The sequence below is a fragment of the Miscanthus floridulus genome, chromosome 5, assembly GCF_019320115.1.
Source record: "Miscanthus floridulus cultivar M001 chromosome 5, ASM1932011v1, whole genome shotgun sequence".
Classification (NCBI taxonomy): domain Eukaryota; kingdom Viridiplantae; phylum Streptophyta; class Magnoliopsida; order Poales; family Poaceae; genus Miscanthus; species Miscanthus floridulus.
The window spans coordinates 40,904,001-40,920,018 of NC_089584.1; the positions used below are offsets into that span (position 1 = coordinate 40,904,001).

General features: G+C 45.8%; 1 long non-coding RNA gene across 2 annotated transcripts; it reads right to left on the bottom strand.

The window, feature by feature from the left end:
* Positions 1–215: 215 nt before the first annotated feature.
* LOC136452053 (uncharacterized) lies at positions 216–8,103 on the bottom strand. Of its 2 annotated transcripts, none has more exons than XR_010758723.1 (4): positions 7,912–8,103; positions 7,733–7,834; positions 7,535–7,648; positions 216–359 (listed from the first exon to the last, which is right to left on the bottom strand). It is a non-coding gene; the product is annotated as an uncharacterized lncRNA (long non-coding RNA). The 2 variants fall into 2 exon arrangements; XR_010758722.1 differs by lacking the exon at positions 216–359 and adding an exon at positions 1,678–1,748.
* Between the last annotated feature and the right edge of the window lie 7,915 nt (positions 8,104–16,018).

A 16,018-nucleotide genomic window follows, 5' to 3' on the forward strand; every position in this document is an offset into this window, starting at 1 on the left:
AGACCTATGTTGCTAGGTTATGCTTAAGCTCCCAAGGTGAAAGTATAATAATTATCATCAAGATTATGATCACCCAAACTGAAACGACCCCAATTTCCGCGAAGGGAAATCCACAGCGTCGAAGTGTAATAAGATCGTTGTAGATCATATTACCCAAATTCCAGTCGAATATCACATCCATACAACGATAATATCAGAGTACAAATAGTGCGGAATTACATAATTTATTACATCGCCGCATTGGCGAAATCAAAAGTAGCATTCATTCAGAACAGCTTGAAGATAAGATCGCCAAACTCGAGCGTAGGCACGAACCCCTCATCCGTCAAACTCCTCGGAGCTATACTCCTCAGCAGAACCTGTGTGCCAAAATTTATCAGTACGATTTGTACTGGCCACTCCCAACCCTATGAGCATTGCTTTGTGGAAATTGGATGCAAGTTGGGTATAAGCAAAGTGAACCTATAAGACCGGGGTTTCCTATGCATTAGCATATCAAGTAAATAATAATATTTTGTCAAGTTTTAACACCATTCCCACACACATTCCACTCCATTCCTTTTTCCGAGCCAGGTTTCGATCCTGGGATCGACATACCACCATCTCCATACCATACCATCGCTCAGTCGACAGGCCAACTCCCTCTCGGCACTGTCTCAAGGCCCGTAGCCCCTGGCTACGACCGACACTCTCTCACGGGGGAAGAAGAGAAGGACTCATCTCACTATCTAGTTTAAGCGAAACCCAGGAAAGGTCCATAGCCGACAAGTCGGCACATGTATCGATCGATCAACCATACACTCTGCAGAGGTTTTATATAACCACAAGATCCGCCTTCCTCGCTGACCGTCGTCAACTAGGCTGATTCTGGCTGCTTGCTAGCCTAGGATAATGCCACTCTACCATTCAGCCCTGGTTCACCCCAAATCAAGTCTGGGGTGGCTAAAACTGTGAGTCATGAGCCGGGTCCACAAGGTCTCCATAAAGTCTCGGAAGGGTGTGGGGGAAATCCTCCGCGCCCCGTACCTCCTTACACTGTCCGCTATCAACCTAGCAGTAGTGGCAATATCCTACCAAGTAGTACAGCCGTCCCGCACCATATAGGGCGAGTGGTACGTAAGGCTTCCCGGTGAATCTGAGTACTAGTAAGTCCTTAAGGTTTGACCAAGCCAGAATGTCTCCATCAGGGTTTCCATTTACTGTGCCACCACAGCACCTCCATCCCGGGCTCCACCCGTCACAGGTTCACACCCAGGTCCACCTCATATACCATTTACCCATCACAGGTATCCATTTCCAGGGGTGCCCAAGTAGCATCCCATAGCAAGACTTGCCCTAGGCTCGTTGTATACTCCAACTTGGTCGACACAACCCTCACCCTCCACACACCCAAGTCACACATGCAGCACTCTCCCCATGGTCCAGATAACACCAGTATCCACCACGCACGTAGTATAAGCGTAGTAGAAGTATAAGTAATGAAATGTATAGCAGTAAGCGTGTGTCTAGCCTAATAGCAGGGTATGCAGGGGTAAGGTTGCGCCAAGGTAAAGGCTTTCAAGCAAGCATACTACCATGCAAGCCCTATCATAATATGACTGTAGCAGTAAAGTAAAGCGATAGCAGTTCTATGTTAGCCATGCATAATAGGTGCTACGAGATTGGGTGGGATGTGGCACCTTCAGTGTAGTCGTCTCCGTTCTCCTCACGGTACTCACGGTCCTTGTCTGTCAGGTTCTCCTCCGAGTCTGCAACGTTTGCATTATAGTCGCGTTAGCGACATCTATAGAGTAGCACAAAGAAGCAATAAAAATTCAAAAGAGTCAAATGCACTCAAACATGAGTTTATTGCGTAGAGCTTGATTTTAGATGAATTTTGGTCCTGGTCTCGTATTTTTCCGAGGTCGTATGAATTAGTTATGAATTCCTAAAGTTTAAATCCTTTCTGAAATTGAATAAAGGCTGAATTAATCCTGGGCTGACACGTGTCACGGTGTCACTGGTCAACGTGGCATGCTGACGTCAGCATGACGTCAGCATGACGTCATCGTCTCGGTTCCGAGCTGACAAGTGGGTCCAGCTGACGTCAGCATGACGTCAGCAACGTCCTCAGTTCTGACAGGTGGGTCCAGGGGCTCTTGGGTCATAGACATGTGGGTCCCTCGTGACGTCATCATGACGTCAGCATCTGACATGTGGGTCCAGCGTGTCTGTGCTGCTGACATGTGGGGCCAGGTCAACGGTCAACATTGATCGGTCAACGGTCAATACGTGCCGGGTCTCAAACGGGCCTTGGTGGGCTCGGGTCGGGGCGGTGTGGGCCGGGCCGGGCCGAACACGTGGCGTGATGTGGCGTAGCCACGTCACGGCCGTGGGCTCTTATTGGGCTTCGTCCACAGCACGGCTCACACCGTGTGGCTCACGGTGGACCAGCGCTCCTGGTCCATGGTCCTAAGGCAGGGTCCATGGTGGACCGAGCCCATCGTCATTTCTCCTCGGCTTGGCTCATGTGCACCGGGTGCAGGGCTGCGCTGCTCACCTTGCCCCTTCTCCTCTGTTTCTTCCACGGCGCGCTCCCGCCGGCGACGTGCTCACCGGCGAGCTCCCGCAACGGCTCAGGCATCCAATTGAGGTGGGGAAAAGCCTCCTCGTGCTATGGCGACTGCAATGGTGGAGTCAGGGCGACGGATGGTGCATCCTAAGTCACTGGTCACGGCGAACGGCGACTCGAGCACAACAGGCGTGCGGGAATGGCGCGGGTGCAGCGGCATTGGCCGGCTCTGTGGTGCGCATGGGCATCACAATGCTCCAGCGGGCATGTTGGGTAGGTCGAGGGGTCCTCCAGGGCCTTCAGTGGCTTTGGCCATGGTGGACGGCCTTCCGATCATGTCGGCGGCGTCGGTGTGGTGGCTATGGCCTCGGAGGGCGTCACAGTGGGCCGTGTAGGCTCCTACGGATCCGTGTGGACACGGCGAGGGCGTCCAGAGCTCAGGGCAGGACTTCCGGTTTCTAGGTGGCCGGTAGGGTCTTCCTGGCGGCCACGGCGACATGGTGACGACGGCGAGGCGCGCGGGTCACTACGGGCTCCTGTGGGGTGGTCACGGCGTGCGCATGAGTTACCCGTGGCTTCAGCGAATGGAACGGGCGAGTCAAGGAGGCGCCAGGCGCTCCCGGTGGTACTGGCCATGGCAGTCGGTGCTCGGACCGGTGGTCGGGTGCTCGGACCTGTGGTCTGGTGCTTGGACTGGTGGTCGGGTGCTCGGACCAGTGGTCTGGTGCTCGGACCAGTGGTCTGATGTTCAGACCGGTGGTCGAGTGCTCGGACTAGTGGTCTGATGTTCGGACCGGTGGTCGAGTGCTCGGAGGTGGTCTGGTGCTCTGGTGGTGGCTGCGTCATGGCGGCGGCGTTGCGAGCACGGCATGCGTGCTCGGCTACGGCGTCCGGGGAACCTGGAGAGGCCTACAACGTCCAATGGCTCAGGGATGGTCACGGTCAACGTGAGTGTGCTGTGCTAGTGTGCCTAGAGGCCGGGGATGGCCTTGGCCTACGCGCTCACGGTATGGAGCGCCATGGCCGGAGTAGCAAAGTCCAATGGCGAGCAGGGGAAGAATCGGGGGCTCACCGTGGGTGCTGTGGAAGAAAGGATGGTGGTGCAGTGACGATTTGCGGCCGTGTAGCTCCAGAAGCTGTGCCGTGCAGTGCCGACCCGCGACCGTGATGACGACGATGGCGTCGCCCTCGGTTCTGGTGACTTCAGCAGCGCGCGGGGGCTCCGATCCTCCTCTCACGATCTCCTTCTCGGCCCTCTACTCTTGGTGTGGTGCGGCTACTGGGCCACCAAGCGGCGGCGGAAGCTGAGGGAGAAGCTAGGGCGCCGGGCGTGAGCGACGTGCGGGCGGCTTTATAGCCGAGCGCCATGCCTTCCCTGGCAGATGGCATCGTGCGGTGGAGGCGTGTGCATCGCATCAGACGGTGGTGCGGGGTTGCGTGGGCACGGCGCAAGGGGACAGGGTCATGCCCCGGGCGTGACCCCCTGGCCCGCCCCTACCACTGCTGTTGGGCACCGGTCGTGTAGGCGGTTGAGGCGTAGGTGAGGAAGACGACACTGTAGACGGGGGTGCGGCTGACATGCGGGGTCCAGCGGCCAGTGGCTGCGAGCGAGGCAAACGGGTGCGCGGGCGTGGGCGACGTGCTGGGCCGGCTCGTGGGCCGCATACGTGCGCTGGGAAGACGGAAAAGGATTGGCAGGCCGGTTGGGCTGGCTGGCTGGCGCGGGCCGAGCAGCCTAGGCTGCGAGGCCTTCTTCCTCATTTCTTTTTCTGTTTTCTTTTTCTTCTTCCTTGATTTGAATTCAAATTCGGTTCTAAAATTTGAATTTCCAATTTGATGCACCTAATTTATTGGAGTTGTTAAGCATATCATAACTCAAATGGAAATCCAAATCACATTTTGAATAATCAATGTATGCAACACTTTATTTGTTAGATTTTAGATAAACACAATTAACTAATGACATGTCATGCTTATGTGTTAACTTGGGTTGGGGTTAGACCTAATGCATCTCTTAGGTTGGGTTACTATACATGACACTCATCATCACATGGGAGTTCTAAGAAAAATTTTGTAGTTGGTATTTTTAGTGTGTGGATTTTTGGGTTGTTACACAAACCATCCATAGAACCATCTATCTCGAAAAGGATCCAAGCCGCTCGTATCTGTGAGCACGGCTGATATATCAATTTTAAAACACTCTGCAGAGGTTGTACATCTTTATCCACGAGTCGTGATTGCCCTTTGCCCGATGTGATCAGCCTCTTGACTCACTTCCAAGGTAAATCGGCAGGGATCACTACGAAGCTTTTCACCAGTCATTCTAATAAGTAGCAGCCGCTAAAGTTTCGGATTGACCAGGCAGATATAAATGCTCTGCTCCAAAGGTGGCACACATATAACCGCAACCTAGCACACACCGCGGTAGGACAAAAGCTATACCCTAGCTAGCACCCCCTCTTTCCCTTTTGGTAAGCTGCTAACAAACTTGAACATATCCGGATACTAGACTAAGACCAGAGCCATGTAGTTCTCATAGTTGTACTGTAAGTCTTGGGTTGCCACTTTAAGATTCAGTCCTTATGAAGGGCAGACTAGAGCACCCAAAAATGCCCAATGCTCTAGCCATCTTCTGTCCATATTGCTAAAAAAACACCTTTTAATATTGATTCCATAAATCATTAGTCAAAATTAACATTATGATGTTGGTGAATGCAGGCTAAGCAAAACTACCAATATGCATAACCCAAGGTAACAAAGAATTCAGGTTAACAAAGATTCTAGTTAAAGTCCTTAGGGGTTATCATATTAGACACATGCACATGAAGAGGTGATTAAATGGTTATTTGGTACCAAGGGAACTCATGTTACACTTGCCTTAAATAGTGCTCAAACTTGTCTAACTTTCCTTCTAGATCATCCTTGTACAATTTCCTCTAACAATAACAGCAACCATCACAAGCATAATAGACAAACCTAGGAACAATACATCAATCATTATAAAATAACATATAAGGGTTTTTAAACACGTAGAGGGCTTGTAACTACAATCTTAGAGCGCAAAAACAACTAAAGAAAGCTACGGTTAACCGGTCATGGAAGATCAAAGAGAGAAGCTAGAAGGTTTGGTAAATGATTGGAATAGAATAGACATGATGTATTTGGGCTCACTTGAAAGATTTAGAGAACATGTGGATTTATAGATGAAGGGTAAATGATCGGCGGGTTGTATACAAGATGGACCGGACATTATGAAGAATGAAGTAAGCATATGAAGATTTAAGGACTAGATCACACGGAAAGACTATGCAAGCTTAATGAGAGGAAACTTATACAGAAGTTGAGGCTCCGACAACCACATGATTTTGGGGAACATATAAGAGAAACATACAAGGCTATGTTGTGCTAAGAGGGCATGTCAAACAGAGGCGTACTTTGGACAGAACGGGTTTGCCATCCATTGGTCAATCGATGGGTGCCATTGGAAAACTATGGATTAGGAACTAGGAGCTTTGGATAGGTTTTGGTTAAGAGATGGCTCAGTAGTTATAGAAAGTGATGAATCAATGAAAGTGGTAGTGGTTGGATGGCTAGAACTTGACGAGCGCGAAGCAAGGGAAGATGCAAGGCTAGCAAGGATGTTTAACAAATATATTGTGTTCTAACTACTCCTTTGAGATATGAGTCAGTGTTGCTGGATATATATAGAGGATATATGAGGACACGTCATGGTCAACCAGTTCATGGAGACACATACTAGATCAGCGGAGAACGAGGTTACAGCGACTAGTGCACACAAGACATGTATGTCGGCGGACAGCAAGGGTTTCGATCATCAAACGCATGGTATTTGTATCACCAATAGACGATATATTTTGTGGAGCTGCTATGGACAGTATGGAGTATGATATGGCAAAAGGGCATGATGCTTTGACTGTCAGTCGGCAGGGGAACATGATTGCGAAATAGCGTGGCTGCTGCCTAGACAGCAGGGTAGCAAACACTATGGACTCTATATCTCCGCCATCATGGCATGGATGCCCTCCAAAACTTGCAGAGCTATGTGCAAGGATATGATGGACATGCTATATGAAGGGTTTGATTATTTGACAAGTGGTTGATGGGGAACATCACTGTCATTTAGAGGCGTACTGCTGCTGAATCAGCAGAGACAGCAAGCACGGAAAAGATATCTCTTTTATCTCGGCTCCTATGACCAAACCAACTTGCAGGTAATTGTGTAACTTCAAGAACTACCTCATGATCAAAGGGTTCGATAACTAGAGGTCTAGATCAATGGGAACATGAATGCCAATCAGCAGTAGTGCTGCTGTCCGCATAGGACAGCGACATGTTGTTGCGGAAACTTCATCGGGATTACATCAACTACGAACTAGGATGCATGAATTGTAATAGGAATTGACATATACGGTAGAAGGGGATGTTGGGTGCTGGTATTGGAGTTCATGGTGGCCACGTTGAAGCTGACATCGGCAGCAACGACAAGAGACAGAGGTGCTGCTGCTGCATACACGGAACAACAGGGGTAGCAGTTACTATGGCATCGATATCTCGGTGACTGTGGCACCTATGGACAAGCCAACTTGCAGAAACATGTGTTAGGATAATAGGCACATGATGGTTGAAGCATTTGAAGATGGGGCTCCCGGATTAACAGGGAACACCATTACCATCCAGAGTGGTGCAGCAGCCAGGACAGCAGAGCAGTGATCACAGAGACGATGATATCACTGGCATCTGAACTCCTATGGCTAAACCGTCTTACAGGGGCATGTTTAAGGATGGTAATTAGATTGTGGAAAAATGGTTCGATGCCAATTGGAAACAGCGCTGCTGCCCACGATGGACAGCGGCACGTTAGCAAGGGAAACATCGCCGGAAATTAGCGGGACTTGAACTAATGCACGAAACACATCATATACATTGACATATCAGGAACAGGGATGACAATGGGGTCCTCACTTTGGGTATTTTGGATGGCCAGAGGTGATTTATTTGACATCAGCTGGTGGAGATGACGTGTGGCGCTGCAGCCAGCGATCAACGGGACTGCGTCAATTCCACCTCGGAGATGATCTGCACCAAATGAGGGATCAAAGAGATGAATGAGAGGGTCATGGGCAACAATATCAGAGATGGGAGAGGGAGGGGTGACCTCACCATGTTATGTACAGCAGCGGCAACAAAAGTGGCGATGGTGTGGTGCTGCAGGTTAGGGGAGATGATAAGCACACCGGGTGGCCTCCATGTACCATTGATGTGCTAGGAATCAACACAACAGAAAGGAGGCGCTGAAGACCAGTTTCACGATGAAGAACATAGAAGGAGAATCTCCTTACCACAGCATGGTGTGAAGGATTTCAGCGGCCAGATGAAACATGCAGCGGCAAATCGGAATCACTGCTGCGTGGAGAGAAGGGAGAGGAATGTAGAGGAAGAGGAGGGGGCATCCATGGAGGAGGAAGGGGAGGAGATGGGGATGCTCCTTATCTGGTGCTTGCGTGAGGGAGAGGAGAGGAGATGAGGGGATATGGCTGCTGTTTTCTACATGGATCCATGCAATTGAGGAGAAGGTGAAACTGATGGTGTAAAGGGGTGTTGTCAAGAGAGGATTAACGAGAGATTGAAGAGAGGCATGCAAAAGAAGGTAAGGCTGGGGAATTTAGAGAGAGCGTTATGTGTAGCAGTTGTTTTGCATGGGCAGAGAAAGGGGGCGGCTCCTGTGTCTGTCGAGCAAAACAGAAATAAGGGAGAAGGGGTGATGCATGGCTATTTCATGAGCCCTTTATTACTCATGCAATTAGAGAGTGGTATTGGAGGATAAGAGGGGCTTGTAAAGGGAATTAAGGGAGGAACATTTGCTGCAGTTTTCTTCATGGGAGGAAAGGAAGATGCGCCATTCGGAGGAGAGAATATTGCAAGGAGGAGAAGGAGATATGGCTGGCGGTTTTGTGCATGCATGCAATTGAAACGATGGAGTAAAGGAGTACTCAAGGTGTGTCTAGTAAATTATGAGAGGGAGGAATGTGTGCATATATTTTTGCATGAGAAGGGGTGGGCGTGGGCAGTAGGAGGAGGTGGCTGCCATGCCATTGATGCCCGACAATTATCTGTGCTCACACACTTAGGGAGGGAGAGATAAGAGAGATTGATGAGGGGGCATGTAAAGGAGGTGAGCAAATGGATTAAGTGCTGTTGTTTTTGCATGAAGGGATGGTACAAGGAAGAGAGGTAATCTGCGTTGATGCTACAAGAAGAGAGGGGGTGTTGGGCTAATTTGGGCATGGCCCAAAGCAAGAGAAGAGACTCATCTTGATCCATTAGCAAAAACAAGAGAAATTTAGGTTATAATTGTTGATGGAAAAGAGAGATAAACTAAGCCTGTCCATGAGAGAAAAGAGTTGGGTCGCGTCCCAAATTTGCAATACATGATTTGACATTGAGTTGGATCGGTGGAGAAAGATAAAAGTACAAAGACTTGGATTGGGTTTGGATCGATTTGGGTGAAGGGAAAAGGATGTTGAGAGACACTTGGCATTAGTTGAGAGTAAGATTTAGACTCAGAACAAATAGTACAAAAGTGAGAAAGATAGGATGTTGGTTGTCTAGAATTGATTATAGTTTTGATCCGAAGATTGGTTGAGAACTTGATCTAGGGTTTTAGAAATTGGATCGGTGCTTGATTTGGATTTAGGGTTTTAGCGATTGGGCATGATATTTCAGAAAGATGGTGTTGGGATAAAAACCTAGGCATTTTTTAAAAAACATTTAAATTCATTTTCCATACATAAACACATGCAAAGGCATGAAATGCAACAAACCATTAATTTCATTATAAAAATTTTAGAAACTCACATTTTCCACTATCTAGAATATCAACAACTTAACTAAAGTTGAGAAATTTTAGAAAACGATAAAGTCATTTATTGTTATTTAGTGTTTTCTAAGTCATATCCCAAAATGGAAATTTTGGGGTATGACAACACTACCCCCTTAACAGGAATCTCATCACGAGATTCGCTGAAGCTACACTCATTATAAAGAGCCAAATCACACAAGGACATAATAACATAACAATCAACCGTGCAAGAGCACACTAACATGATGTCGACCTTAATCGAGAACACACTAGCACTTAGCATCGTTGCTGACGCACAAAGTGCTAGGATAAAAACTTCTTATAAGTGGCTTAGGTTTAGCGAGGTTGAACTCTTGATCCTCTATGGCGATGCTTATTGTTGATGTAGACTCTTCAACTTCACAGGTATCTTCATGGATATTAGAGAAATGAGGGGCTTTTGTTGAATAGTATTTTTATTTTTCACAAAGCATCAAGGGGGAAATCCAAGATTAGTTTTTTACCGAAATAAGTTTGTAAAAAGGACCATTTCTAACTAGACTGAACACCCTACAGTCAACATTGCTCTGATACAATTCTGTCGCACCTGGTTTTCTAAAGAATACCAAGCGCTAACAAAATCACCGGATGGGACTCCGAGGACCGGACTAGAGAACTCGGATCGGACTCTGTCGATGGAAAAAACTCCGGGGAAGAGAGGGTTTCATGCACACAGGACTTAGTATGAGCGCTCTTGCGAACAAAGTCTCGCGAACGAAGTCTATGCGGTTTCAGGGCTGAAGTCCAACTTGTCCCTGGCCCCACCTCAAGTTCGCGCGTGCCCTGCTGGATGTACACGATCAGACCTCTAATTTGCTTGCCGTGCATGCATGCATGCAATCTTGCATTGCTAACAAACAAAAAAAAGACAAAAAAGGAAAGAAAATCAAGTATGAATTCCATTCATCTATGATTCCATGAATGACAAGGAACCGAGCAGGCGGTAATTCTTTTTTCTATTTTCTATTTTGCCATGACGGTCCTGCGCCATCAAATGTTGCAGTGGATGGTACATTGTGTCGTAGGTCCACGTGGAGAAATACTACGTATGTGTTTGGAGTATTACACGACACGTCCAAATGATGGACCAACGTGACGGTACATTAATAAGAGTATGTTCCAATTGGACCCAATATATATTAGAATCGGACTCCGTATCATCGCTAGACACGTGTTGTTGTAACATATATGAACACGGTATACGAGTCTAGGTCACATACACCACCCAATACGTTTTGGAATCGGACTCCCTATCTTGCTTGACAAAATTAAGCTATTCTAACTCGTTTGAGCACGGGTTATATATATAAGTCTGGATAGAAGAAACTTCCCATTGTCCAGTAGTTAGAAGGAGACGAACAAAAAAATGGACGGACCAAAAATAGGTGGAGAGAAATTTTGCCTCTTTATTATTAGATATAGATATAGATATAGATATAGATATAGATATAGATATAGATATAGATATAGATATAGATATAGATATAGAGGATAACTAGGAATCCTGATCAAATAGATCTCTTCGATCTTGAGTAATTTGAATAGGAATCCTAATCTAACACTTCTTTTGTTTAAGAATCAGCTTTTATATTTTTCCAAACTGTTTCTGCATGAAACGTTTTTTTTTTCAAGCTTTTCTCCCACGTAATGGTTTCTGGTTTCAACTATTTTTTTCAGTTGTTTCCGATTTAGAGGAAATAATAGTATAGTTAACAAAAAATAAAAAAATATGATCTCAATCTGGGAGAAGCCTACCTTCTCAGTTCTCACATGTCCTCGCCTCGATCACCAGGCCATTGCCAACGCGGTGCGTCTTTGAGTCCAAATCCGATTCCACACCGATCGATCGATTCTTCGTTCATTTCTGATTTTCTTTCTAAGAGTTCCAGGATTTCCAATTTTACTTTCGAGTATGATATTACTAGACATGGCTGAGTTCAGTGTCCAGGTGTTGCACCTACGTTTCCTACGCTACTACAAAAAGGATTTGTAGCAACGGGAAGTTTTTTTTGTAAGGGCGGCTCCATCAGCAGCCGTCCCTACAGTGAGCGTCCCCGAGACCCAGTGGACCAGCCGTCCCTACAAATCGAACAGTAGCGGTGGCTGGTGATACGAGCCGCCCCTACAAATGGGTCGATTTGTAGAGGCGGCTTACTCACCAGCCGCCTCTACTATTTGATTTGTAGGGGCGGCTCAATCACCAGCCGCCCCTACAAATGCCCCCAGTATAAAGGGCCGACGTCCCCCTTCTTTCTCCTCGTGCCAATTACTGTAGCCCAAGAGAGGAAGGAAGGGGCCTTGGGCACCTTCCAAAAATTACTCTTTCAAGGGGGGAGGTACGGTTCTGATCTTATTTTCTTTGGTGGAGAGGTTGTAGAAGATAAGAAAATGTTATTCCAAACATTTTTTGGAAGTTTTAATGGTTGGTTAGTGAGTAATTAGGATTTTGCTTTTCTCTCTCTTCTATGGTGCTTGAGCCATTTATGAAGCAAATTAGACCAAAGTTTTGAAGGTTCTAGGGTAAATTAGTTAGTGGAATAATATTACACCCTTATTTAGTGAATCTTGCTTGATGTTAGTTGACTATTAGTTAGTTTAATGGATGTGTCATGTAGATCTAGATCTAGAGCTAGGGTTTGGTTTTTTTATTATTAATTACATTTTTGCATGAAGGATAGTGTGTAAAATATTAATTGTTGCTAATTGTTGTCTTTGAAATTGTTTGTTATTATAACCCAGAAATTAAAGTAGAGAATTAAATATATATTTTTAATTAGGTCATTAATTATTTTCTAGAATGGTTTTTCATGAACCGCTAGTTATATATCTGTGAATAATTAGTCCTTTAATTTTTTTCTTTGATACCTATCATAAAAGATGGAGTACAGACAATCTTGGATGTATGGTGCATTAAGGTACAAGCCAGGTTTCTATGAAGAAGTTTATGAATTTCTTGAAGCTGTAGAGAACCATGCAAAGACGTTGAAACAGAATAAAGATTCAATTATTTGTCCGTGTAGAGATTGCTAGAACCATCTCGCATTCAAAGATGTGACGATCAGCATATCACACTTGATTATGTGAGGATTTGTTAAGGACTACACAATGTGGATTCATTATGGTAAAACGGTTGTTGACGAAGTTGATCTAGAAGAACATGACGCCAAAACCCAAGATTACCTGGACCAATATGTAGCAGTGCTTCGTGCACAAATGTCTAATGATTCCATTGACGAAGGTGGTGGTGCTGATGGTTGGGCTGGCAACGACGAAGGTGGTAGCAATAATGGTAGCGGAGCACGTGTCAGTGATGAAGATGATGATGATGATTTGAAGGACATGCTTCGGTCCATTGGACCAGAGATTTTACTAAAGAGTCCAAAAGATCTAGAGAATTTGGAAAGGGTAAAAAAAGCATCGAAGGAGACTATGTATAGTGTTGAAAAGGGTTATCCGACACATTGGACAGTGCTATGATTTGTGCTTGAGCTACTCATCCTGAAGGCTAAGTACGGCTGGTCCGACTATAGTTTCAATGATCTATTACATCTCCTGTCATGGTTGCTGCCAAAGCCAAACTCAGTTCCTAACAACACATACCAAGCGAAGAAGATTATAAATCCATTAACAATGGGAGTTGAAAAAAATCCATGCATACCCCAACCACTATATCCTTTTTTGTGGCGATACGTTCAACTCACTAGATAAATGTCCAAGGTGTGGGGCTAGTCGGTACAAGAACAATGACCTTTACGATGGGAAAGAAGTCTCTATGGGGAAGAAGAGGAAGAAGGGTGGGAAAAAGGTGGTACAAGATTCTCAAACCCTAGAGGACACTCCATTAGGCAATGATGCAAAGCAAAGAAGAATTCATGCCTTGGTCATGTGGTACCTGCCAATGGTCGACTACTTGAGGCATATCTTCCTAAACCCTAAGGAAGCTGCACTCATGACATGGTGGGATGATGAGCGCAAGGCGTGTGATGATGTGATTGCACACCCGACCGATGGTACTCAGTGGGAACGCTTTGATGCAAAACACAGAGAATTTAGCGAAGACCCAAGGAATGTGCGGTTTGGCTTGAGCACCGATGGAATGAATCCGTTCAATGAGAGGATCAGCGACCATAGCACATGGCTAGTGATCTTGACCATGTACAACATTCCAACGTGGCTGTGTCAAAAGAGAAAGTACCTTCTCCTCACTATTCTCATTCAAGGTCTAAAACAACCAGGCATTGACATAGATGTGTTCCTCGAGCCTTTGATGCAAGAAATGGAGAGGCTATGGAGGCATGGGGAGCCGATGTATGATGCATTCAGAAAGGAGGACTTCATATGTAGAGCCATGATCTTTGTTACTACCAATGATTACCCCACGTTGTTTGCTTTGTCTGGACAGATCAAAGGGAAGACGGGATGCTTAGTATGCTTGGATGGCTACATGGGTGTACCTAGATGCATCCAAGAAGACAGTCTACCTAAGGTACTGATGCTTCTTGAATACAACTCACAAATACCGTAGTAAGATGTACTTCAGATATTATGACAACACCCCAAAGAATGAACCCCCTCTAGAGAGACATCAAAATGGGCAACACATGTTTGAAATGGTGAAAAACATATGTGCCGTCCTCGGAAAGAAGAATCCAGATGGGACAAAGAAAGATAGAAGCACACCTCCTGTCGCTGGCATATCTTTCAAGAAATAGTCGATCTTCTTTTAGTATCTGCCTTATTGGCCAAACTTGGAGGTCCCCCATGCCATTGATGCTATGCACGTGCAGAAGATTGTCTTTGAGAGTCTTATTGCTACCTTGATGGACATAGGCAAGACAAAGGATGGTCTAAAATCACGAAAAGACATGGTGCAGCTAAATGTGAAGCTAGAGCCTCACCCAGTACCTAAGGGTAATGGAAAATACACTCTACTTGTGGCTAGCTTTAACCTGACCCCGGATGAGAGGAGGGCGATGTGCACTTTCTTGAGAGGGGTCAAAGTTCTGACTAGGTTTGCAGCAAACATGAAGAGGCTAGTGTCGATGAAGGACCTATAAATAACATGCTTCAAGGCTCACGATTGTCATCTCATACTGATAGTGTTCCTACTTATTGCAATTAGGTCTATAAAGCCAGAGTTTCTAAAAATGGCCATCACCCGCATGTGCTACTTCTTTTCGATGATCTCACAGAAGACGATTGGTAAAAATGAGCTGAGTGACCTTCATGATTTCGTGGTGGAGACACAAAACCAACTTGAGATGTGTTTACCTCCCACCTTTTTCGATATAATGCCATATCTCATGATTCACATGGTTCATTAGATAGAGGCGTTGAGCCCTTGCTACTTGCATGAAATGTGGTCCTATGAGCGGTTCATGTCGGTTCTTAACCGAGACATGCATAATCGAGAATACCCAGAGGGCTCCATGATAGAGGGCTACAGTACTGAAGAAGTCATCGAGTGCTATCAAGAGTACCTAAAAGGGCATAAAGGGATTGGTAAACCCGATTCTTGTCATAAGGGTAGGCTTGTTGGGAAGGGCACCAAGGGGAGAAAAGTGTTCATCGACTAGGAATACAAAGAAGTGAGTCGAGCACATTACTGTGTCATGCAGAGTACAAAACTGATGGAACCATACATTGATGGACACTTGGCTATCATTAGGGAGAAGAGTAATGGTCGCACAGATGAGTGGGTCATGAAACAGCACAAGCAATGATTCACTACATGATTGAAGGACCAAAACTTACCGAATGAAGAAACTACAGATGATATTACCATTAGTAGGTTGGCGAGGGGGCCATTGAGACAAGTCACATCTTGGCAAGCTTACGACATCAATGGGTACACATACTATACCCACGCAAAGGATAGTACATGTGTGAACCAAAATAGCGGAGTTCAAATAGAAGCTCTCGACGGATTGGGGTGAAAGATCCCATTCTTTGGCATCATTGATGACATATGGGAACTTGATTATGGAATGGGTATATGAATGGCCCTATTTCGATGCCACTAGATCAAACAACACTAAGTCAACGAGATTGGGTTGACAGTCGTGGACCTCGACAATTTAGGCAATCAAGATGACCCTTGGGTGCTCGCTTCACGTGTCACACAAGTTTTCTATTTACTTGACCCGCAAACTAACCTTCCCCCAAAGAAGAAGACAAAGCACGTGGTTGTCTCTGGGAAACAACACATTATCGGAGTTGATGGCGTGGACGATGTTGAAGAGTACAATAACTACGCTGAAATGCAGCTATTCATAGGTTTTTCTAAGAAGATCAATGCTGTGGAAAAGAACCTACCTAGAGACATAATGCCATGGGAACGAAAAGTTGTCAAGGGGAAAGTTGTTATGGGCTAAGATGGAGTGGACGATGTTTGCGTAATTGTGTGAGCCTATATTTATGAATGTGTGTCAGACTACTGTTGACATTTCTTAGCATCACCTTAATACTAAGTTGTCATCCCTAGCAATGATGCCAGAAATGCGTTGTTGGTAATTATTGAGAACACTTGTAAATTTATATATATATAT